Raw genomic sequence first — 27,210 nt, 5'->3', positions numbered from 1 at the left:
AGATCAAGATGGCAGTGACTTACATGATGTTCGCGTGTAATATTGTCGCTTGGAATTATTGAATAATCGGTAATTCTAAGCTAAAATTTACCGTCTGAGGCACCAAGAGTGAAGCTGCTAAGTACTTTTGTAGTGACTGTGGTTTTAAATCTGCATTTTGGAGATTAGTGTTCATTAAAGGATCAATCTCATACCTATAACCTCATCCTGTTAGCTAACCGATAATGGCCGCCTCTGTTGATGGAGGCCGGCAAGATTTTTCTAACTCACTGAATCTAAATAATGAAAATCAGCAAGTCTCAAGTAACCTCATGAATCGACAGGATAAAGAAAGCATAATTCCCACCCGTACCGGTGAACCAGGTAACCTCATGACAACCTTTATTACTGTTCCTAACACACTTAACCAATCTCCTAACAATCCAAGGTTAAGTTACTCTGCAGCAATGCAATCCAATCCTACCAAAGATCAAGCTATTGTTAATGAATCGTGTGATGGTATTAGTATACGAGATTATATTCTAGCAATTGGAAAAGTGACTAGCCCTAGTAACATCCGATTTGTCTCACGGATATCTAATGGAAGAATATGTATCTTCCTTGCAAGTCAAAAGTGTGGTGAAGAATTAATGTCAAAACATCCCAAGATTCTCATAAATAATGTTTCCTTGGAAATAAGACCTCTCGCAACTAAAAACAAACGAGTTATTATATCTAATGTTTGTCCTGTGATTCCTAATATTGTTATTGAAGAAAATTTCTCAAACTCGGCATTAAACCAATGTCAAAGCTATCACCTATTAGAGGAGGTTTAACAATCCCTGGATTTTCTCACATTCTCAGTTTTCGGAGACAGATTTATGTTCAAAACGAAGACTTTACCAAACTTCCAGGCTCACTCCAAATCGAATATGAGGGTACCAATTACTGGATTTATTTATCCTCTGACACACCCGCCTGCTTTCTTTGTAAAACTGATGGGCACATAGCTAGAACTGTCCTGATAATGATGAAATAATAAATGAAGGCCCATCATTAAATCAAAACAGTCATTCTCGTGGCAAGATCAATCTAACGGAATTTCCGCAACTAGTAGAGAATACACAAAAAATTAAAACAAACTGTTAAGAAAATATTACATGTACTCCCTCGCAAACTACTCTTCAGACAACTGCTACATCTACAGCTCTTCAGTGTTCTCAAAATCAAAACTGTGGGCATTTACCCTCCGTCAAAACGACTCTAACCTCTCCTTTGGAATGTCCTCAAAACCCCCCATGTGTTCATCTTGCTGGATCAAAGAGGCAAATATCACTATCTAGCAGTGAAACTACAGGCAGAAAACATCTTGATATTAAGAAACCTCTCTTAACAACTGAACCTAAGATAAGTGAACAGGCAGTGAAACACAAGACAAAACAAACTTACAAGAAACCAAAGACAGAAAAAGAAAGCGCAACTATTAGTGATATGCTTAAGACAATTAAGCAAGTTCTAGAAGCCAACCCTCAGTCCTTTCCCCTCAGTTACCTACAACTCTAATCCTTTTTTGAAAACAGTATTGGAGTTAATGACATAGCACCAATAGCTTCCAATTACACCCAAGATCTAGAGGGTTTAGCCAAGCCCTTCAAAAACTATATCCATACTACACTGAAAAATCCATTAAGAACAGGAGTACTCGAATAGTCAAGAAACTATTTAAGGCTAGCAGTGCAAACCGAGATGAAGCAGTTATCAGTTTAGTTCCAGATTACTCCAGCGATGACTCTACTTCCCTCACATAATGATGATAAAATTCCCTCTACACCTGTTTGTCATTCTTATGACTATAACATTACTTCAATGGAACCTCAACAGTTTTTGATCACAGCAAGAGTATTTACAACTTCTACTAAATAAATTTCAGCCTTCAGTTGTCTGTCTACAAGAAACTAACTTTAGAGACAACTTTCTTTCCCATTTAAGACAGTTCAACGTACATTATAAAAACCGAATTGATCCAAATCATGCAAGTGGAGGCGTAGCTACTTATGTTAAAATTAATTTACACCATCAAGAGGTTCCTTTAACTACTGATTTAGAAGCAGTCGCAGTTTTATTATACCTACCACAAGCTATATGCGTATGTAATGTTTATTTTCCTACGAATAGTACATCTCACGCTGATGATTTAAGAAACCTAATACACCAACTTCCCAAACCCTTCATTTTGATGGATGATTTTAATAGCCACAACAGTTTATGGGGTAGTCGCAATACTGATGAAAGGGGGAAAGAAATAGAGGAGCTACTAGATGAATTTACTCTAGTATTATTGAACTCAACTGCTCCAACCCGTTTTGATATAGCACACGGAACATACAGTAGTATAGATTTAACTATATGTACTTCAGACATAGCTGCACTATTTAACTGGTCCATTTATTCAACTCTACAAGGAAGTGACCACTTCCCCCATCATAATTAACGATGATCAAAGTTCTCCAGACAACACATCAAAACCCCAATACTCTAAATGGAATTTAAATAAGGCAAACTGGCAATCATTTAGAAAGACTGTAAATAACTATTTAAATGATCTAACTCAGCAAATAAATTTCCTTCTAAGATCATCAATGATATTGTTCAAGACTTCACTGAAGTAATAATTAAATCTGCTGACCAGAGTACCCCAAAAACAACTCCTATGCCCTTCAAGAAAACGGTTCCCTGCTGGAATGACTCCTGTAAAGAGGCTATCAAAAATAAAAACCGTGCTTACTACCTGTACAAAAGAAATCCCACGCCTGAAAATAAAATCATTTTTCAGAAATATCGAGCATTAGCACGAAATAAAATAAAATAAAGTAAGAAAACCTCCTGGTTAACATTCGCCTCCTTTAACTCCCAAACTTCACAAAACGTTATGTGGAATAAAATCCAAAGAATAAGCGGTAAATACTATAAATTCTGTATTACTTCTCTAAGAGATGCAGTCACTGGGTCAATTGTAAATGAACCTCAACAAATAGCTGATCAACTGGCTAAATCATTTTCAAACATCTCTAGCGATAACAATTATGAACCTGAATTTCTTCACATGAAAACAACTCGAGATCCAATAGACGTAAGTTAAACTGTACCTACACTGAACTATGCTTATAATGATACTTTACAGTTACGAGAAATTGTTACAGAACTCAACAAATGCGGCAGATCTAGTCCTGGCCCAGACACCATTCCATATGAATTTTTAAAACAGCTTCCACATAGTGCACTCAATTATCTACTTGCTATTTTCAACTATATATGGAGTTCCAAACTATTTCCAGATTAATGGCGTTGTGCTATTGTAGTGCCTATACTCAAACCAGGAAAGGACATTGATCCCAGATAATTATCGTCCCATCGCCTTGACAAATACAATGCGTAAGCTAATGGAGAAAATTGTTGACAAGAGATTACGCTGGTATTTGGAACATGTACACTTTTTTAGTGATGTAAAAAATGGTTTTCGTAAAGCACGTTCAACAACAGATACTCTGATATGTTTAGAATCAGAAATCCGAGAAGCTTTACTGAATAATCAGCACCTCATAGCTGTTAGTTTAGACATTGAGAAGGCATATGACATGGTGTGGAAAGACTGTCTAATTGAAACATTGATGAAACATAATATTTCAGGAAACATGCTTTACTTCATTTATAATTTCCTTAAAGATCGCCGAATTCAAGTTAGGACAAATGGAACTCTTTCACATGAAGTAACCATTGACTGTGGAGTTCCCCAAGGATCAGTCATCAGCGTCACATTATTCCTCGTTGCAATAAATGGCATTGTCTCCAACAGTCACATACCAGTAAAGGCTTGCCTTTTTGCCGATGATTTGACTATACTAAGTGCAGGAAGAAATAAACTAACTACTCAACAGCTACTTCAAGAATCAATTGATAATATCCAAAAATGGGCTAAAGTTACAGGGTTCAAGTTTTCCAAAACTAAAACCAAATGCATACTCTTCTCCAAATGTAAACATACTGTACAAGACCCTGAGCTGTACATGGACAATCACAAAATTGAAACAGTAACAACTATGAAAATCTTAGGAGTTTTATTCGACACTACGTTAAGTTGGATACCTCACCTGAAAAACCTTAAAGATGACTGCTTGCGAAGGCTGAACATAATGAAGATCCTGGCAGCAAAGAACTGGGGGAAGACTACCAAGTGCTAATGAACACGTACAAAGCCATTATTAGGGCTAAATTAGACTATGGCAGCATTCTATACAATTCCGCAAGAATGTCTTCACTCAAAATCCTTGATTCCATCCAGTCCACAGCTCTTCGAATTGCTCTAGGAGCCTTCCGTACCAGTCCAGTAGCCAGCATTCAAATAGAAGCAGATGAACCACCACTCGCAATTAGACGTAGACAACTAAGTCTGACTTACGCACTCAAGGTAGCAACTATGAGTGAATCAATAATTAAGTTGTATGCTTTTCCTAACAAGCACCGAGGTACACACATTAACTCAGGATCACAACCACAGCCCTTCAACGTCAGAATAGCCAAGTTTCTTGAAGAATTAAATTTAAATACCACTCCAATACTCCTCGCAGACAACTCTCTTAATGTCCCACCATAGACTATTACCATTCCAACAATTAACTTTGAAATAAATTACAGTGTCAAAGGTGAAATTGATAGATCTCACTACCATCAATTATTTCTTGAAATTTCTAATAAATACCCAAGGCACACTGCAATCTTTACTGATGATCAAAATGTGAGGAAAGAAATGGATGTGGGATTATATATCCTGAACGTACCATGCTATACGGATTGCCTGACTACTATACAGTCTTCTCTAATGAGCTGTACGCAGTAAAGCATGCAATGCTACATATTTTAAAAACCAGCACCTGCAATAACTCCATCATTTTTTCTGATTCAAAACGTGCATTAAATGCAATAGAAAGTCCATCATCGAAACACATCCTTGTACAAGAAATACAACTATTGTTTAACAACATCATGAAAGAAGGCAAACAAGTCATCGTTGTGTGGATACCCTCTCATAGAGGTATTCAAGGCAATGAATCTGCTGATCAAGCAGCTAAAGACGCTACTTACCTCCCGCTAGCAATTATTGCCTATGCTAAAACAAAATTATACCAACAGTGAAAGATAAAATGGCTTAAAACTTCAAACAGCAAACTCCAAGAAGTAACAACGGAATCTACAGCACAACACTATCTTCACAACCTTCACAGCCAAGATCAAGTCCTAATATCTAGAATACGGCCACTCCAAGATAAGTCACAGCTACCTCCTTGAGAAGAAACTGCCTCAGATCTGTACAGCATGCAATAGTGTGTTGACTGTGAAGCACATCATTACGGACTGTTCACTGTATGACAAATGGTGCTAGTACCACGGTGTACCTAAGGATATTAAGGAGGCCCTCTCATCTCCTTCACTATGCAAACAAATTATCAAGTTTTTCAAAGACACTGGTCTGTATTAAAAAATTTAACTGTTCGGTTTAAAATACCAAAATCTTTTATATTCCTTTCATTCTTCACTCTAATGTAATTTAATGTAAATTCTACAGCTAGAACTCACCATAAGACCTTAGGGTTAAAGTGACTCTAAAGTAACTTAATAAAAAGAAGTCAGGTGATGCAGTAAATATTAGATTAGGAAATGAAGTCTTAAAGGAAGTAGATGAATATTGTTACTTGGGTAGTAAAATAACTAATGATGGTGGAGGTAAGGAGGGCATAAAATGCAGACTAGTACAAGCAAGGAAGGTCTTTCTTAAGAAAACAACTTTGTTCACCTCGAACATTGATGTAGGAATTAGAAAGATGGTTTTGAATACGTTCATGTGGAGCGTGGCATTGTATCGAAGTGAAACATGGACGGTAACTAGCTCAGAAAGAAAGAGAATAGAAGCTTTTGAAATGTGGTTTTACAGAAGAATCCTTAAGGTGAGGTGGGTAGATAGAATCACGAATGAAGAGATACTGAATCGAATTGGTGAGAGGAGATCAATTTGGCCAAATTTGACCAGAAGAAGAGATAGAATGATAGGGAACAGCTTAAGACACCCAGAACATGTACAGTGGGTTTTTGAGGGAAGTGTAGGTGGTAAGAACGGTAGGGGTAGACCAAGATACAAATATGACAAACAGATTAGAGCAGATGTAGGATGTAGTAGTTATGTAGAAATGAAAACGTTAGCACGTGATAGGGTGGCATGTAGAGCTGTATCAAACCTGTCTGTGGGCTGATGACTCAAACAACAACAACACACCCCAAACGTCTTTGCTTTTATTAGGTGTTTTACATCACGTATAGGCTGACACCAAAATAAAAATAAATTCCACCGTTATCAAACTCCGACTATAAAGACTTCTAGACAAAAATTAGTTATTGAATAGAATAAAATTCAGGATTTATAAAACGGAGAAATCGCTGTTTCACAATATTGTAATGATATGTCTACAACCCCCTTCTCAATTGTTTACGTAGAAGAAACACAAACTGTTTCTAAGAACATTTACACCGAGCTCGATAGCTGTAGTCGCTTAAGTGCGGCCAGTATCCAGTAATCGGGAGATAGTGGGTTCAAACCCCACTGTCGGCAGCCCTGAAGATGGTTTTCCGTGGTTTCCCATTTTCACACCAGGCAAATGCTGGGGCTGTACCTTAATTAATGCCACGGCCGCTTCCTTCCCACTCCTAGGCCTTCCCCATCCCATCGTCGCCATAAAACATATCTGTGTCGGTGCGACGTAAAGCAAATATCAAAAAAAAAAAAGAACATTTACACAAATTGAAAAGATTTTAATTAAAAATTCAGTTTTATTAAAAGCATGGCTGGCTGGGACAAGATAATCCTAGCCCACTCATGTGCAAGAACTAATTATTTTTCAAAAGTTAAATCACTTGATTCAATGGAAATGGCCTAGGCCATGTTGTTAATATAAATAAAATACGCTACCAGGTAAAATTCCATTCAAATATCTTCAGTACTTTTCGAGTTACGACAAAAACTATGTGTATAATGTTGAGGGTTGTGGATAATGAGTCAGCCAACATATGACAAGAGTGGGACTTATGCATATACCGCAATGCAGTATTATGTGTAATAAACACAATCGGTTAAAAGGTGTACGCTTACCTCGTTATATTTTTTTAGCCAAGAAAATAACAATGCGCAGCTTTGTTTCCGTTATCCACACTTAGCACTGAACAGAACACAAATAAGGGAATGACTGCTATGCAGTAGTGTTTAAGAGAACCACCAACACAGGATGGGAACTGTCAGAGTAACTTCTCACTTCAGTTCACGTTTGAACACTTCTGCGTACGAGTACTCACAGCGCAAGTTTCATCCGCTTTCCCATACCTACCGAAGTAGTAGACGAGTGAAAACGGAACAAAGCTCTCGTTACACTCTCCGTGCATTCGTCTTATCATCAAGTATTCTGTCCTTGTCAAGTGACTGGAGACTGATAATAAGGGACTAAGAAGTTATGTAAGGTTTCAGTTTCCCACAGAATAGAATTATAGCGGGCAATGAGAACGTACTCATTGTTTTGTTATGTCATAAGATGCAGTGCGGAATGACACTCGAGCGGTTGGAACAATAAAATCATTTGAGTTGAAGAGGACATGCCAAGCTTGCTTCCCCTATTAGAAGACGTCTGTAGAAGCACATATAAGGGATCGAACCCGCCAACTTGGGCTCAGAAAACCAGCGCTTGACCGTCTGAGCCACTCAGCTCAGCTTGCTTTATTCAATGTACTACAAATTGTACATATGGTTGTGACAGGTGGATAAAACATTGTTGTTATTTAAAATAGCGTTGTCTCATAATTTTAGAACTTTTCTCTACAGTTTCTATTTTCAATATTATCTTCATAATCAAAAATCATAATTTTGTTTGCACGAAATATTTGCCTCATACTTCGTTTTCGTCTCCTAGGTGTACCAAAGTTGAAAATAGGTCCAGTTCAATTGTACTTTTTATTCCTTTGATGTTTGTCTATGTTGACATTACGGGAAAACAACAGAACAGAATCTCTAGAAGATCGATATTTCATCATCATCATCATCATCTGTTTACCCTCCAGGTTCGGTTTTTCCCTCGGACTTAGCGAGGGATCCCACCTCTACCGCCTCAAGGGCAGTGTCCTGGAGCTTCAGACTCTTGGTCGGGGGATACAACTGGGGAGTATGACCAGTACGTCGCCCAGGCGGCCTCACCTGCTATGCTGAACAGGGGCCTTGTGGAGGGATGGGAAGATTGGAAGGGATAGGAAAGGAAGAGGGAAGGAAGCGGCCGTGGCCTTAAGTTAGGTACCATCCCGGCATTCGCCTGGAGGAGAAGTGGGAAACCACGGAAAACCACTTCCAGGATGGCTGAGGTGGGAATCGAACCCACCTCTACTCAGTTAACCTCCCGAGGCTGAGTGGACCCCGTTCCAGCCCTCGTACCACTTTTCAAATTTCGTGGCAGAGCCGGGAATCGAACCCGGGCCTCCGGGGGTGGCAGCTAATCACGCTAACCACTACACCACAGAGGCGGACAGATCGATATTTAAGTTCAGGAATAGCCGCGGTGTGCACTAGGCTATATATTATTCATTCATTAGTATACAGTGGGGCAGCAATATTAAGTGGACCAAAACAGGAAATTCGGAAGATAGTGGGCTCGAATCCAACTGTCGGCAGTCCTGAAGATTGTTTTGCATGGCTTCCCGTTTTCACATCAAGCAAATGCTGGGACTGTACCTTAATTGAGGAGTGTCTGTTCAAAATGTGATATTTCCACTTCATGTTTTAAGTATTTCGTCCACATTGCAGTAGTTGAATACTATCGGATACCATGAGCAATCCAGTCCATGTACCTTTCATTACACGTTTCCTTGCGTTTTTCCACATCTTTTTTTAGGGTGGAAATAGCGCGTTTAGAACAGACACTCCTTAAATAAGGCCACGGTGGCTTCTTCCCACTCTGGCACTTTCCTATCCGAACGTTGCAATAAGACCTACATGAGTCGGTGCGATGTAAACAGCAAAGCTTTGCTATCAGCCCTGATATGTCGGGCTGCCCACGTGGAATGACCTGAGGTAGGCTACTCGGCCTTGCCGTTTCTTGGTAGTAGCAAGTGAAATTATGTTTAAATCATGAAAGAATTTACTTTCAGATACACTTCCGCAATGATGCCATAGTGCGTCCACTAATTGCTTTAAGAATTAGTAGGAAGAAGAAATAAACATTTAATAATTATAGACCACTTCCATCAACCTTCCTGAGATAAGCTACTGTTGGCCACTCGTTCTTGTACATAGCTTGAAATCTGAATGTGAATTGTTTCTTGTGGATATGGCCAGCAGATGCAATTCTCTCTCGGCCTCGAAGGTACAGGACCTGTTAAAGGCCAGTTCAAAACCATCTGTGATTGGTGGTTTTATCCGATAGCTGCATGGCAATGACAGCGGCTTCTCAGCAAGGTACTAATGTGCGCGGGAGTTTTAACTGAGAGGTCACGCCCCTATAGTTCGGATTCCACCTCAATGTCTATGGCCGTGGTATCAACAGTCACGTAAAACTACGAAGTTGTTTGATTGGTGGTTGTTATTGTTTTTAAAAAGTCGTCTCCATACAGGCCATGAAGGCCCTGGGAGGGGTGATGGTAAAGGCACCCACAATCCGTAACATCGGCATTTGGTGGGGTAGAGGTTACCTGGTACTCATTTTAGGTGTAGGCTGAATGAACCTCAGGGCCATGTGCACCTCCGGAAGTAGAAATCTCGTTTCTTAAATTTTTCGACTTCCTGGCTGGGAATCAAACCAACATCCTTTTCAGTGAACCGAACACGCCTTTATTGCCTCGGCCAGTCAGCCCTTATTATTGTTTTAAGGAAGCGAATATCACTAAGCGGGTTGGTTACGTGTTATGGATCGTACAGCTGTAAGCTTAGATCGGGAGTTGGTGGATTCGAACCCCAACGTTGGAAGCCCTAAAGGTGGTTTTCCGTGGTTTTTCCTTATCAAACCAATCTGTGTCGGTGCGACGTAAAGCAAATTGAAAACAAAACAACTTCGCACATTTTTTGGAACCCTCTGTTTTTTCAGAACAAATTTTGATATTTGGCCTTTAACAGGTTCTGTACCTTCGAGGCCGAGAGTGAATCTATTTATTTCAACAGAATGCACCTCCTTCACTGTTTCGATCAACAGGATAATGGATTTTTCGAGTATGTCTATGATCTTATACCAGAAACTCAGACTAGCAGATATAAACGCCAAATTATTTTTGCAAAGTCTTTCAGTAACTCTTGAGGAATCTCAATTGACGACGCGTAGTTTTTAAAATTAGGCCAGGCGCATTTACGGTGAATCACTGTTTCAATAAACAAATAGCGCAGAGAGTGAAGGAAATCTGTCTTCTACCTAAGAAATTCAGACAAAATCATACGACCACAGGAATGACATACGAATCCGAACAACTAACCTTACTCGTACGAATGTCACAATCCCATTACCTTCTGTTGTGCGAATATCTTTCCAGTGCGCAGTTCAATCTACGGTATTCTCCGTCACTTTACATCTCTGTGATTATCTTTCGCGACATTCTATTTACAAAACCCGAATGGGCTGACTAATACGAGCGAGCTAACTCGATCATGAAGGGGAACAAGTCGTGCAACAAATCAAATCGCTGTCTAAAAGTAACAACGTAGCCCAACTTCAAACTTCCGGAGGGAAGAACATAAATAGCCAAAAGAGTAAGAAATATGACGTTAGATACACTGTAAAATGTGAATAAGAGCATCATTTTATAATACAAATGCATTTCAAATGTTATTGAGTAACAATAATAGTGCTGATTGATGTGCTTACTATGAATTTTCTTAGAATATGTGCATACATTAAAAAAATGTGAAAATAGGTGTTTTATATTTGAAATAAGATTAAGGTTTTTACACTTGCGGATGCACAATAGGAATACTAAACTTTCTACATTGTGTTAAAACGTACGAAAAAACGTAATTACGAAAAAGAAATCCGCTCCCTATAAATCACATTATGGAGATTATAAATAAAGGTTACAGGTGATTTTATATAGTTATGAGGGTGTTTAGGGGTTGTAGTAAGGATGTGAAGGTGAGGGCATGAAAGTCACTGGTAATAATATAATATAATATAATATAATATATAATATAATATAATATAATATAATATAATATAATATAATATAATATAATATAATATAATATAATATTAATAATAGACTAATAATGGTGTGTGGCCTCCGGAGAGGCCTGGGACATGTCTTTCGAGAAGACGCCGTATAGGCGACCTTCATGTCTGTGAGGATGGGGCCCTACCTGAGATGAATTCTAATGCTGACGACGGCACAAACACGCAACCCCCGAACCACCGGAATTAACTAATGGAAGTTAAAGTCGCCAATCCGGACGGGAATCGAACCCGGGCACCTCGGACCAAAGGCCAGTATGCGATTTAGCCATGGAGCCGGACAATTCAATGGTAAGACCCCAGTTCGAGTATGATTCCAGTGTATGGTACCCTCACCAGTATTACTTGATTTCTGAATTCGAAACGAGCCGAAGGAAAGCAGCACGATTTCTTCTGGGTGATTTCTGAGAAAAGAGTCCGGCTCCAAGTCTGGCCTTTGATCCCAGGGGTCCTGGGTTCGATTCCTGGCAGGGTCTGGAAATTTAACCATAATTGGTTAAATCCGCTGACACTGGGGCTGAGTGTATGTGTCGTCTTCATCATCATTTCATCCTCATCACGACGCGCAGGTCGCCTACGGGAGTCAAATCAAAAGACCTGCATCTGACGAGCCGAACTTGTCCTCGGACACTCCCGGCACTAAAGGCTATACGGCATTTCATTTTCCGATAAAAAAAGTAGTGTTACGAAAGTGTTGTAAACGTTGGGCTGGGAAAACTCGGGTGTAAGGAGACGAGCTGCTCGACTAAGCGGTTATGTTCCGAGCTGTCAGCGGAGAGATGGCATGGAATGGTATTAGTGGACGAATAAGCTAATATAGTTATCATAAGTGAGAGAGATCGGTGAACTTGTCATTCTAGAGGACAAATTTGGGCAAATATTCGTACCCAGGAAGAGGAAATAGAGGCTGGAATAATTTTCCAGCTTCTTCAAAATCATTTAAGAAAATGTTAGGTAAACAACTGATAGGGAATCTGCCACCTAGTCGGCAGCCCTAAAATCCGGATCAGTTGTACAGATTGATTGTTGGATTGATGATGATCAAATACACACACTCCATGCAGGCGCCCCTCGAACCCGAGCATTAAATACACAGTAAGCACAGAGGCCTCAAGACCCTTACCAAGAGCAACAAGAGTTGACCACGCACAGAAGAGAAAGGTGCTGGCATAAGTAAGTGGAAGCAACCGGAATCGTGCTTGTCACACACGTGTCACAATTAAACAATCCCTGCGGGAGGAAGGACCATTTCTACGCGGGTCACGAAGAACCCTGCAGGTAAAGTGAAAAAAATGGTTAGATCTATGCCCAGCCGCCTTTGAATTCGGTTAAAATAGAAACAATCATGTAGCTATTTCAGCCTGCTGCAGCCCATGTAAGGCAGACCCTCCGCTGAAAGTGGGTAGCTTTTGCCGTAGGAAGTGAACTGTGTTTTAGTGCTGTAGAGATGGGTATATTGCGCTAGTCTCGGGAATTTTTGGGATAGGACAAATACCCACGCATCAAAACAAGCCATATGCCGTCCAAATTTGACGACTTGGCTGGAATGGAAGCCGAACCCCTCAATCCGAAGACCACAACGCTAACTGCTGTATTCAGCCAGAGAGTTATTTACTTCAGGCATAAAACTAAGAATCACTATAATAATAATAATAATAATAATAATAATAATAATAATAATAATAATAATAATAATAATAATAATAATAATAATAATAATAATAATAGTGGCCAGTGGCTCCTGGCTCTACCACGAAATTTAAAACATGGTAGGAGGGCTGGAACGGGGTCCACTCAGCCTCGGGAGGTCAGCTGAGTAGAGGGGTGTTCCATTCCCATCTTAGCCATCCTCGAAGTAGTTTTTCGTGGTTCCCACTTCTCCTCTAGGAAAATACTGAGATGGTACCCAACTTAAGCTACGGCCGCTTCCTTTCCTCTTCCTTGTATATCCCTTCCAAATTCCCCTTCCTCCACGAGGTCCCTGTTCAGCATAGCAGGTGAGGCCACCTGGGCGAAGTATTGGGCCTCCTTCCCAGTTGTATTCCCCGACCCAAAGTCTCACGCTCCAGGACTCTGCCCTTGAGGTGGTAGAGGTGGGATCCCTCGCCGAGTCCGAGGGAAAAACCGACCCTGGAGGGTAAAATGATTAAGAAAGGAAGAAATAATAATAATAATAATAATAATAATAATAATAATAATAATAATTTATAATTTCGTGTGGCTATTTCTAGCCGAGTGCAGTCCTTTTAAGGCAGACCCTCCGATGAGGGTGGGCGGCATCTGCCATGCGTAGGTAACTGCGTGTTATTGTGGTGGAGTGGTGTGTGAATTGCAGGGATGTTGGATACGGCACAAACACCCAGCCCCCGGGCCATTGGAATTAACCAATGAAGGTTAAAATCCCCGACCCGGCCGGGAATCGAACCCGGGACCCTCTGAACCGAAGGCCAGTACGCTGACCATTCAGCCAACGAGTCGGACATAATAATTATTATTATTATTATTATTATTATTATTATTATTATTATTATTATTATTATTATTATTTCGCGTGGCTATTTCTGGACTGGTAAGGAAAACCCTCCGATGAGGGTCAGTGGCGTCTGCTGAGTACGGGAAACTGCATATTAGTTTGGTGCGTATGTTGTGGAAATGTCGGGGATAGCACAAATACCCAGTCCCGGGTCAATGGAATTAACTGTTTAGTATTAAAATCCCTCGACCCAGCTGATAATCGAACTCGGTACCCCCGAGAACAGAAGGGCAAGTCGCTGATCGCTCCGACATGGAGCTGGCTGGACACTATACTCAATACTATCGTAGGCTGAGGGAATCCTAGGGCTATGAACCTCTCTGGAAATGCTGGACTATTTCTTTCTCAATTTCCTGATGGGGAATCGAATCCACGTCATACCGAGTGATTGCTACGTACGAAGAAGTGAAATTGATCTTAATAACAGCTGTCAACAGAATTATGGCTAATGAATTGTGTGGCGAATTGTGGCTTATGAATTACTCATCCGCCTCGTGAAGTAAGTTGAGATGACCAACTTTCAACATTGTCACCTGGCTTGAGTTTCAAGGACCAGGAAATGACTAATGTTGCCTGTTAATAGCACACTACACTCAGCCTTCATTTTTGGTGCTTGTGTATTTTTTTTAAATACCACATCATAGGACTGTCTCTGTATGATGATTACTGTAATTTTGTCTCATAATTCACTATCCCAGCTAATAGCATGGTTCAAGCCAGTATTGCATGGGGTTAATTTCTTCATGATCAACGTACATTTCCTAAGTAATAAATGGGTTTATCATCTATTGGTATTATTAAAAACCATCTAAAATTATCTCCTGTTCTTGACGAGTGGTAATGAAAGTGTTTTCTCTTAAAAAGCTTTTATTAATGAAATTTCGCATTATTTTATGTAACATATAACAGGAAAGGGTTAATTTCCCAAGGACCCGATAGTTAATTTATTATAGACAGTGTGCCACCACTTATGTCTGGCCTTCACTGATTCATTAGTTAGCTTGTAGAGCAGGATTTTCCCACAGGTAAATAACTTCATTTCAAAACAGATTTAATAACTGCCATCAAAAGTACAAAGTGGCTCTCTTCTGCGAAACTTCCTATTTTAAAATCTATAATCAAGTGTACAAAATGGTACTCATCTACAGAGCTCACCCAGAGGGGGGTTAGCATTGCAGATTTCTGCTCGGTTAGGCCGGGTTCTATTCCCGTTTCTACCATATCGACATAATTTTAAGTACACCCGCTATGATCGTGACTCAAGAAAAAAGGCGCTGTTTCATTCACGGATTCATCAAAGACTTTCTTACTTCTTAATTAAATTCATAAAGCGTGCTAATGCTGCCCTACTTATTTAATACGTTATCCAGTCCCTAATTCCTGTACCTATAAAGGAATATTTGCCCAAATTTGTCCTCTTGAATTCCAACTTTATCTTCATATTATATTCTTTCATACTTTTTAAAACACCACTCAAACTTATTCGTCTATTAATATCACTGGACGTCATATCTGCAGTGTCAGCTCGGAACATACCGCTTAGTCGAGCAGCTCGTCTCCTTTCTCCCAAGTCTTTCCAGCCCAAAGTTCGCAACATATTCGTAACGCTGCCTGTATCACCCAGAACAAATCGAGCTGCTTTCTGTCGATATTTCCAGTTCTCTAATCAAGTAACCCTTACACTAGCACCATACTCTAATTGTAGACTTACCAAAGACGTTTGTGCCCTCTCCTTTACATCCTTACTACAATCCCTAAACACCCTCATAAACACATGAATATATTTGTAATATTTATTTACAATCCTGTTTATTTGATTACCCAAGATACTAAGATCCTTCCTTAACACCTAGGCACTTACAGTGATCTACACGAGGAACTTCCATCCCATCGACGCAATAATTAAAACTGAGAGGACTTTTCCTCTTTGGGAAACTCACAATCTGACTGTTCACCCCTTACCATCATACCATTGCCTTCTGTCCATCTCACCACAATGTCGAGGTTTCTTTGCACTCGCTTACGATCTAATGTAGCCGGGCTGAGTGGCTCAGACGATTGAGGAGCTGGCCTTCTGACCCCGACGTGGCAATTTCGATCCTGGCTCAGTTCGGTGCTATTTGAAAGTGCTCAAATACGTCAGCTTCGAGTCGGTAGATTTACTGGCACGTACATGAACTGCTGCGGGACTAAATTCTGGCACCTCGGCGTTTCCGAAAACCCCAAAAGTAGTTAGTTGGACGTAAAGCCAATAACATTATTACCTAATCTTGTCACTTATGTATTACTCTATACAGTATAACATCATCCGAAAAAAGTCTTATCTGCGATTCCAGATCTTTACTCAAATGTTAGAGGAGAAGGTTCAAATATGGGCTAGTGTTGATATTGGGGCTGCACGATGCTGTAGCCTGGCAGGGGGTGTTGGAGCTGACGAGGCTCAAGGCTACAAGGCAGGAATGCAAGATGCGTCAGTATGGTGGAGGAAGTGATTCGTACATCTCGTGTTACAGTGCGTAGAGTCACCCCAGGGGCCGCTAAAAGTTTTACAGGTGAATCACTCCTTTGCTTGTCGCTCATCGTAATAAGAGATATCGAGATATGTGATACGTGCTCTTAAATATCAGAGCTTTCAGTTGGGGAAATACATGAGTTTATTTTTAATAACTGTAGACCACCACAACTGTCCAAATATCATTAACGTATTGGCCTAAACATGGGAAGCTGATAGCCAAACCTCAGGAATAAGAGCAGCAGGACGCTAGAGTGCAATTGGACTAGACAAAAGAGTGACTGAATGGGTTGCTATATTTCTAGAAAATAGATCTCAGAGAGTTAGAGTAGGTGAAGCTTTGTCTGACCCTGTAATAGTTGAGAGGGGAGTTCCTCAAGGCAGTGTTATCGGACCTTTATGTTTTCTTATATATATAAATGATATGAGTAAAGGAGTGGAATCGGAGGTAAGGCTTTTTGCGGATGATGTTATTCTCTATAGAGTGATAAATAAGTTACAAGATTGTGAGCAACTGCAACGTGACCTCGAAAATGTTGTGAGATGGACAGCAGGCAATGGTATGTTGATAAACGGGGCTAAAAGTCAGGTTGTGAGTTTCACAAATAGGAAAAGTCCTCTCAGTTTTAATTACTGCGTTGATGGGGTGAAAGTTCCTTTTGGGGATTATTGTAAGTATCTAGGTGTTAATATAAGGAAAGATCTTCACTGGGGTAATCACATAAATGGGATTGTAAATAAAGGGTACCGATCTCTACACATGGTTATGAGGGTGTTTAGGGGTTGTAGTAAGGATGTAAAGGAGAGTGCATATACGTCTCTGGTAAGACCCCAACTAGAGTATGGTTCCAGTGTATGGGACCCTCACCAGGATTACCTGATTCAAGAACTGGAAAAAATCCAAAGAAAAGCAGCTCGATTTGTTCTGGGTGATTTCCGACAAAAGAGTAGCGTTACAAAAATGTTGCAATGTTTGGGTTGGGAAGAATTGAGAGAAAGAAGAAGAGCTGCTCGACTAAGTGGTATGTTCCGAGCTGTCAGCGGAGAGATGGCGTGGAATGACATTAGTAGACGAATAGGTTTGAATGGCGTTTATAAAAGTAGGAAAGATCACGATATGAAGATAAAGTTGGAATTCAAGAGGACAAACTGGGGCAAATATTCATTTATAGGAAGGGGAGTTAGGGATTGGAATAACTTACCAAGGGAGATGTTCAATAAATTTCCAATTTCTTTGAAATCATTTCGGATAAGGGTAGGAAAGCAACAGATAGGGAATCTGCCACCTGGGCGACTGCCCTAAATGCAGATCAGTATTGATTGATTGATTGATTGATTGATTGATTGATATCTAGGAACAGAAGGTGCAGGAAGAAAATTGAGGGTCCAAACGACAGCAAGGAGGAAGGCAGGGAAAAGCGTATCTGGAAAAGGTGGAGATACATTCCAAGGAAAAGTAAAACAGACTCTTCGAGAACGGAGTTCAGATTCTGATTCCGAAGAGTCTGTAGGCATATTGACGAATTTGCATAATGATAAAGATTCTCTGGGAGATGCAAGGCCGCGAGATGATGATGCACTATGCATGTTTTGCGAGGGAAAATTTTACGAAAACACTTCTTGTGAATTATGTGTTGCATCTGGGCAGACAGTGACTGTGCGGGTGCAGAAAAGGAACAATACATTTGCGACTTTTGTAAATACTGTATGCAGTATTACTCCTATGTTTTATGCGTATTTATTATTTGTCTCCAGTATCATTACTGTGATTCTTTTGCTTAATGCCTTGTTTTCATGTTGTTTTTAAGTAATTTTAAAGGTAGTCCATATTTATACCACTGAATGGAAAACTAACAAAGTGACACATTTTATTAAATCTTGATTTGTGCTTAGATCATTGCTGTGTTTCAAATGTTCATGTTTGAATGCTCTGGCTAATAGATCCAGTTAATATTTGCAGTTATTTCTTCATTTCTGTCTACAGTGGTTTTCCAGTAATATCACAGAAAGAAAGTGTTAGGCCATATTTGGACCTTCTCTTATATATAGTAAGACACAAAGGTCCAACAATACTGCCTTAAGGAATTCCCCTCTTAATGATAACAGTATCAGATAATGCTTCAACTACTCTAATTTTCTGACTTCTATTCTCTAGAAATAGAGCCACCCATTCAGTCACTCTTTTATATAGTTCAACTGCACTCATTTTTTGTCAGTAGTCCCCATGTTCTACTCTTTCAAAAGCCTTAGACAGGTCAGTCCCGATACATTTCATTTGATCTCCTGAATCTTAAATAGCAGCTATATGTTTTTGGGATCCTACAAGTTGAGCTTCAGTGGGATAATTTTCCTCATTTGAAGAAGACTTAAATCTAAGCAAGTTGAAAAAATGCTGTATTATCTCATGTCATAAGAATAAAAATAACACTTCGACAGGTGTTACTTCATGCTTAGACAATGTAAGTGAATACATTCATTTCGTGGCACAGTCTCCTCAGAGGAGCGCCTTCAACATGGCGGCACGCGCTATGTCCACTCTTCCCCCGTCATATGCTACTGCGCAGCCGGCGGTGTGAGGGCTTGGGATTAACCAAGCAAGTGTACTTGTGTACGTCTAAGCTTCAGTTCGGGAGACGGAAGGCTCGAAACCCCCACCGTCAGCTGGCCTGAAGATGGTTTATCGTTTCCACACTAGGCAAATGCCGAGACTGTACCTTAATTAAGGTTATGGGCACTATCTTCCCATGCTTAGCCTTTCCCATTCTAGCGTCGCCGAAAATCTGCATGTGATACTGCGACATTAAACTTCTATCAAAATATCATGGTTTTGGAGCATCGAGTTCGATGGCCCCGTTTACTGGCTAGTTTCGGTAAGGAAATGGACCGTTGCTAGAACGGGTTCTACATTTTTTAAACATATTTGGCGAATTTACCATGTCAAAAAAACATAGGTGCGAAAAGTCGGGTTGAGTGGCTCAGACGGTGGAGGCGCTGGTCTTCTGACCGCAACTTCGCGGGTTCGAACCTGGCTCAGTCCAGTGGTATTTGAAGGTGCTCAAATACGTCATCGCGTCGGTAATAATAATAATTTCGTGTGGCTATTTCTAGCCGAGTGCAGCCCTTGTAAGGCAGACCCTCCGATGAGGGTAGGCGGCATCTGCCATGTGTAGGTAACTGCGTGTTATTGTGGTGGAGGATAGTGTTATGTGTGGTGTGTGAGTTGCAGGAATGTTGGGGACAGCACAAACACCCAGCCCCGGACCATTGGAATTAACCAATTAAGGTTAAAATCCCCGACCCGACCGGGAATCGAACCCGGTACCCTCTGAACCGAAGGCCAGTACGCTGACCATTCAGCCAACGAGTCGGACATCGCGTCGGTGATTCACTATCACGTAAAGTAACTCCTGCGGGGCACATCGGTGCTTCCGAAAACCGCCAAAAGTAGATAGAAAGGAGTACAAAACAATAACATTATTATTATTATTATTATTATTATTATTATTATTATTATTATTATTATTATTATTATTATTATTATTATTATTATTATTATTATTATATACGAAAATATTAATTGCCTTAATTTTTATGGAATTAACAATTTATCGTATTTTCGAAGTGTGGCTGAGGAAATGATTTGTTATTCTTGTTTATGACGTCACACATCACATGGTTAACATATCTACATGAAAGAGACCCATCGTTCTATGACGTCACAATTAAATAGCAAAATATCAAAGTAAGTACGAAGTATAAAACAAGGTAAAAACGTTTTAAAGTAATTAAATCAGACATATCGTCATTGCGCTTGCCAAAGTCGCTATGCGAAACATATTAGCTTAGAACATTAGCCGGTAAGGTTCTGTCATCTACCATAGGGTTCAATATGGGCGGATGTTGTCAAGGAATTCTCGCTCTTCATAATATATGTGATGCGGGTCAGTATTTCTCTAGAACTATTATCACATAGCGGTTTTCGCAGGCGTGACGATATAATCCTCGAAAATATTATCGTAACACCAGAAAATCGTGCAGAAATACGGATAATCATACACATATTCAGAACAGTCCAATTGTTAACACTTGAAAACTTGGAACTGGTTCTGATTTTCGTATGTGACACTGTCAGAAACGGCTTGAGATTAAGAATAGTAGTTCTAAAACACTTAATATAACTATATTAAATTGAACTGCAGTACTCACAATACACTGGACATCACCGGCAGTGGAATATTACACTAGCAACACTCTTTCTTTTCATTTCATGCACACTCCAAATGAACTAAACCACATGAAGTTACGTATCTACACGACAATTCCTCAACATTTTAATTTTAAGATCGCATAGTGACTAACCACGTAATCGATATATCAATGCTTCAGAATTTGAAAAGTGACAAACATACATGCATAAAACAGTAGTGGCAGTTGTACCAACAGTATTCAACAACACACCACCGGTTTCCGTTGTATCTCAGTCTATTTTTAACAACGTGCATGTTGGCGACCATGTTTATGACCCAAAGAAATATAAATTGCGAACTGCTGAGTACAAAATCAATCGTTAAATGCTTTTGACGTCATACGTCATGAAGGATTTTTTGTTCCTAGTGAATTGCTAATTAACAAAAGTCATTGCACATGCGCAGTAGTGAAAATTTGGACTTAGTTTTTGGATATATTAAATCCCTGCCTCTCTGTGACACACTATGACGTCGGGTATGACATCGCCCTGTATACATGGTTGGCATGTGTTCACGTAGTCCTATATAGTGCACTATTCAATGTTTTATGTCTAGGGTAACTGTACAAGAATGCAGTATTTTCGTACCGTAATGAATATAATTATCTAATAGCATTTGAGAGCGCTTATAAGCGGATTGACAATGGTCCGCTTCTTCACAGTAACGCGAGTGGGCTGCGCGGTACAGACCGTGAAGCTGCAAGCTCACATTCAGGATGTGGTGGGTTCGAACCCCTCCGTCATTATCACTAAAGATGCCGGGACTGTTCTTAAATTAAGGCCACAACAACTACTTTCCCACCCTTAGCTCTTACCGATTGCGCGGTCACTGGAAACCTTTATGAGTTACCGTGGCATCAATAAATGTTTGTTTGTTTGTTTGTTTGTTTGTTTGTTTGTTTGTTTGTTTGTTTGTTTGTTTTTTGTTTGTTTGTTTGTTTGTTTGTTTGTTTGTTTGCTTCTCTACGTGGTAGGGTGTGAGGTGAGATGAATCAGTCATGGCGGGTTTTTATGACCGGATGTCCTTCCTGACGTCAACCTCATCAGAGGAGTTAATGAGAATGAAATGAATTACGTGATACATGATAGTAGGAAGGGAGAGGGTGAAACCCCGTGCCGGCACATAGCCTTCTCCTGTCGAATAGCACCAAGGGGTCTGCTCAAATCTTAACGTCTCCATCCGACGGACGAATCACCACCAAGAGCGTTATATGACCTCACTCCCTATGAGCACTGTTGGCCAACAATCTGATCGTGAAAAGTTTTTCGACCAACAGGACTCGAAACGGCTAACCACGGTGTCAGACCGTTCAGACGTCAACGCCTTAATGACCATGGCCACCACGCGGGCTACTGCAGCGTCAATAAATAAATAAATAAATAAATAAATAAATAAATAAATAAATAAATAAATAAATAATGACAGATTGTGCCGAAAGCCTGCAGTCTAATATCATGGAACTTGAAAATAGATGAAAAGAGTTTGGTATGGAAATTAGCCTTTGCAGGATTAAATTGATGTCAGTAGGTAAGAAATCCAAGAAAAATGAATGTCAGATTATGGATACAAGCTGCAAGTATTGAGGATGTGTGTTCTCCCGGAATGGTAGTATAGTAAGTGAGATTGAATTAAGGTGCAGTAAAGCAAATGCAGTGAGCTCGCAGTTGCAATCAACAGTATTCTGTAAGAAAGAAGTCACCTCCAGGACGAAACTATCTTTACATCGGTCTGTTTTCAATCCAACTTTGCTTTACGGGAGTGAAAGCTGGGTGGACTCAGGATACCTTATTCATTAGTTAGAAGAAATAGACATGAAAGTAGCAAATATGTTAGCTGGTACAAACAGGTGGGAACAATGGCAGGAGAGTACTCGGAATGAGTAGCAAAAGGCTAAGTTAGGAATTAACTCGATGGACGAAGCTGTACGCATAAACCGTCTTCGGTGGTGGGTCAAGTGAGGCGAATGGAGGGAGGATAGGTTATCTAGGAGAATAATGGACTCTGTTATGGAGGGTAAGAGAAGTAGAGTGAGACGAAAACGAAGATGGTTAGACGCAGTTTCTAACGATTTAGAGATAAGAGGTATAGAACTAATGAGGCCATATCACTAGTTGCAAATAGAGAATTGTGGCGACGTTTACATATATGCATACATTATCATTATAGACTGTTATGCTTTTCAGCGTTCAGTCTGCAAACCTCTGTGAATTTACTAAACGTCGCCACAATCCTCGATTTGCAACTAGTGTTATGACCTCATTTATTTCTATACCTCTTATCTTTAAATCGTTAGAAACTGAGTCTAAACATCGTCGTCTTGGTCTTCCTCTACTTCTCTTACCTTCCATAACAGAGTCCATTAATCTCCTAGGTAACTTAGCTTCCTCCATTCGCTTCACATGACCCCACCACCGACGCCGGTTTAAGCGTACAGCTTCATCCATCGAGTTCATCCCTAACTTAGCCTTTATCTCCTCATGCCGAGTACCCTCCTGCCATTGTTCCCGCCTGTTAGTACCAGCAATCATTCCTGCTACTTTCGTGTCTGTTACTTCTAACTTATGAATAAGATATCCTGAGTCCACCCAGCTTTCGCTCCCGTAAAGCAAAATTGGTCTGAAAACAGACCGATGTAAAGATAGTTTCGACTGGGAGCTGACTTCCTTCTTACAGAATACTGTTGATCGCAACTGCGAGCTCACTGCATTAGCTTTACGACACCATGATTCAATCTCACTTGCTATATTACCATCCAAAGAGAACACACAACCTAAATACTTGAAATTATCGACCTGTTCTAGCTTTGTATCACCAATCTGACATTCAATTCTGTTGAATTTCTTACCTACTGACATCAATTTAGTCTTCGAAAGGCTAATTTTCATACCATACTCATTGCACCTATTTTCAAGTTCCAAGATATTAGACTGCAGGCTTTCGGCACAATCTGCCATTAAGACTAAGTCGTCAGCATAGGCCAGACTGCTTATTACATTTCCACCAAACTGAATCCCTCCCTGCCATTTTATACATTTCAGCAGATGATCCATGTAAACTACGAACAACAAAGGTGAAAGATTACAGCCTTGTCTAACCCCTGTAAGTACCCTGAACCAAGAACTCATTCTACCATCAATTCTCACTGAAGTCCAATTGTCAACATAAATGCTTTTGATTGATTTTAATAATCTACGTTTAATTCCATAGTCCCCCAGTATAGCGAACATCTTTTCCCTCGGTACCCTGTCATATGCTTTCTCTAGATCTACGAAACATAAACACAACTGCCTATTCCTCTCGCAGCATTTTTCAATTACCTGGCGCATACTGAAAATCTGATCCTGACAGCCTCTCTGTGGTCTGAAACCACACTGGTTTTCATGCAACTTCCTCTCAACGACTGACCGCAACCTCCCGTCCAAGATGCCAGTGAATACTTTGAATGGTAAACTAATCAATGAGATACCTCTATAGTTGTCGCAACCCTTCCTGTTCCCTTGCTTATAGATAGGTGCAATTACTGCTTTTGTCAAATCTGAAGGTACCTTACCAACACTCCATGCTAATCTTACTACTCTATGAAACCATTTCAACCCTGCCTTCCCACTATACTTCACCATTTCAGGTCTAATTTCATCTATTCCTGCTGCTTCATGACAATGGAGTTTATTTACCATCCTTTCCACTTCCTCAAGCGTAATTTCACTAACATCATTTTCCTCCTCCCCATGAGCTTTGGCTGTTCGCAACACCACCAGGATGATTTCCTTTTACATTGAGAAGATGTTCAAAATATTCCCTCCACCTCTCTAGTGATTCCCTGGGATCTATTATGAGTTCACCTGAATTACTCAAAACACTGTTCATTTCCTTTCTCCCTCCCTTCCTAAGATTCTTTATTACTGTCCAGAAGGGTTTCCCTGCTGCATGACCAAGCCTTTCCAGGTTATTACCAAAATCTTCCCAGGAGTTCTTTTTGGATTCAACAACTATTTGTTTCGCTCTGTTTCTTTCATCTACGTACAAAGTCCTGTCTGCTTCGGCCCTTGTTTGGAGCTATTTCTGATAAGCCTTCTTTTTGCGTTTACAAGCTGCTCTCACTTCATCATTCCACCAAGATCTTCGCCTTTTCCCATCTTTACACACAGTTGTTCCTAGGCATTCCCTTGCTGTTTCTACTACAGCATCCCTGTATGCCACCCATTCACTTTCTATATCCTGAACCTGTTTACTGTCTACTTTTTGAAGCTTCTCACTAATCATATCCATGTATTTCTGTCTAATTTCGTCGTCCTGGAGGTTTTCTACCCTTATTCGTTTGCAGACAGATTTCACTTTCTCTATCCTAGGTCTAGAGATACTTAGTTCACTACAGATCAGATAGTGGTCTGTATCATCGAAAACTCCCCGGAAATCTCGTATATTCCTAACAGATTTCCTGAATTCGAAGTCGGTTAAGATATAGTCTATTATGTATCTGGTACCCCTAGCCTCCCATGTGTAGCGGTGAATAGCCTTATGCTTGAAGAATGTATTCGTAACAGCTAAACCCATACTAGCACAGAAGTCCAGCAAACGCTTGCCATTCCCGTTAGCTTCCATATCTTCCCCACATTTACTAATCACCCTTTCGTATCCTTCAGTTCTATTCCCAACTCTCGCATTGAAATCGCCCATTAGCACTATTCTATCCTTGCTGTTGACCCTGACCACGATGTCACTCAATGCTTCATAAAACTTGTCAACTTCATCCTCATCTGCACCCTCACATGGTGAATACACGGACACAATTCTTGTCCTAATTCCTCCAACTGACAAATCTACCCACATCATTCGCACATTTACGTGCCTAACAGAAACTATGTTGCGTGCAACGGTATTCCTGATAAAAAGCCCTACCCCAGACTCTGCCCTTCCCTTTGTAACACCTGTCAAGTACAACTTATAATCTCCTATCTCTTCCTCGTTATCTCCCCTTACTCGAATACCACTTACTCCTAGCACATCCAGATGCATCCTCTTTGCTCACTCAGCCAGTTCTACTTTCTTTCTTCCATAAGCCCCATTAATATTGATAGCTCCCCATCGAATTCCATTTCGTTCGTCAAGTTGTTTCCAAGGAGTCCCTCGCCTGTCAAATGGGAGTGGGACTCCGTTACTCCCATAGGTCCTAGGCTTGCTTAAAATGTTCTGAGCTCAGTAAATTCATGAAGCAGGATGCTACCATACTTGCACATAGTCCAAGTGAGGATCTCTCCTCTAACGGGTTATGGACCACCGGTGAATTGTATAGTCCTAGCCGCCTGAGCACAAGGAAGGCCAGAACTCAGAATATGTCCAAGATGCCCACTCCCATTCCATAGCAACTGGTATCCCGACACTCAGGACCACTTACTAGGAAACTCAGCCGTTGCCCATGGTTCACGAACTAGGACGTGACTACAGTAACCCACGCCATGAACCACATGCTATGAATAAATAAATAAATAAATAAATAAATAAATAAATAAATAAATAAACAAATAAATAAATAAATAAATAAATAAATAAATAAATAAATAACACATCTTTCTTTCTTTCTTTCTTTCTTTCTTTCTTTCTTTCTTTCTTTCTTTCTTTCTTTTCTTTCTTTCTTTCTTTCTTAGTCCGTTTACCCTCCAGGATTGATTTTTCCCTCAGACCTCTACCGCCTCAAGGGCAATGTCCTGGAGCGTGAGACTTTGCGTCGGGGGTACAACTGGGGAAGAGGACCAGTACCTCGCCCAGGCTGCCTCACCTTTTATGCTGAACAGGGTCCTCGTGGGGAATGGGAAGATTGGAAGGTATGGACAAGGAAGAAGGAAGGAAGCGGCCGTGGCCTTAAGTTAAGTACCATCCCGGCATTCGCCTGGAGAAGGTGTGAAAAACCACGGAAAACCACTTCGGGTATGGCTGAGGTGGGAATCGAACCCCTTCTACTCAGTTGACCTCCCGAGACTGAGTGGATCCCGTTCCAGCCCTCGTACCACTTTTCAAATTTCGTGGCAGAGCGGGGAATCGAACCTGGTTCTCCGCGGGTGGCAACTAATCACACTAACCACTACACCACAGAGGCGGATAAATAAATAAATAAATAAATAAATAAATAAATAAATAAATAAATAAATAAATAAATAAATAAATAAATAAATAAATAACCGAAGGAATTAACCTGCATCGCATTCAAAACTGTGAAAGATAATTGTAGTTAGATTTCACAATCAGTAATTCCAGGAAGGTTATGTCTGTCTTTTTTATTTTTTAATAGGCATTTCGCTGTCTTCCTCCATTCACCTATTTAACTTTAGTGGACTATTGGTTACTGACGATCTTCTTCCCATCTTCTCCTTTGCTTCTCCCTGTTGGTAGGAGTGGTAGAATACATCTACGGTACATCATGCGTGTCGTAAGAGGCGAACTAAAGGGTAACCCTACGGGCTCTCAACTAGGAAGCATGGGTTTGCGGCCACGAGGCCCTAACTTGTGCCAGGCTCCTCACTTTCATTTATCCCATTTGTCCTCCCTTGGTCAACTCTTGTTTTTTCCGACCCCGACGGTATTAGGTTTGCGAGGCCTAGGGTGTCTTTCATTTTACACCCTTCGCAGCGCCCTTCCACAATATGTTTCAGTATG

The 27,210-nt window shown here is 40.4% G+C and overlaps 2 protein-coding genes across 6 annotated transcripts in view; one reads left to right on the top strand and one right to left on the bottom strand.

The window, feature by feature from the left end:
• Positions 1-27,210, top strand: part of LOC136863993 (glutamine amidotransferase-like class 1 domain-containing protein 1) — a 717,178-nt gene that overhangs the window by 47,111 nt on the left and 642,857 nt on the right. The gene's annotated exons all lie outside the window — the stretch shown is intronic.
• The window catches only part of bgm (bubblegum), a 514,443-nt gene that overhangs the window by 288,977 nt on the left and 198,256 nt on the right, over positions 1-27,210 (bottom strand). The window contains exon 1 of one of the 5 annotated variants that reach the window (XM_067140467.2): positions 7,175-7,421. The exons of the other annotated variants lie outside the window; for them this stretch is intronic. The gene's annotated coding sequence lies outside the window, so the exon portion shown is untranslated. Of the gene's footprint in view, positions 1-7,174; positions 7,422-27,210 lie in introns of those variants that run through there. 5 annotated transcript variants of the gene reach the window in all.

This window comes from Anabrus simplex, chromosome 2 (assembly GCF_040414725.1).
Source record: "Anabrus simplex isolate iqAnaSimp1 chromosome 2, ASM4041472v1, whole genome shotgun sequence".
NCBI lineage: Eukaryota > Metazoa > Arthropoda > Insecta > Orthoptera > Tettigoniidae > Anabrus > Anabrus simplex.
This window is presented reverse-complemented; position numbering and strand designations above follow the sequence as displayed.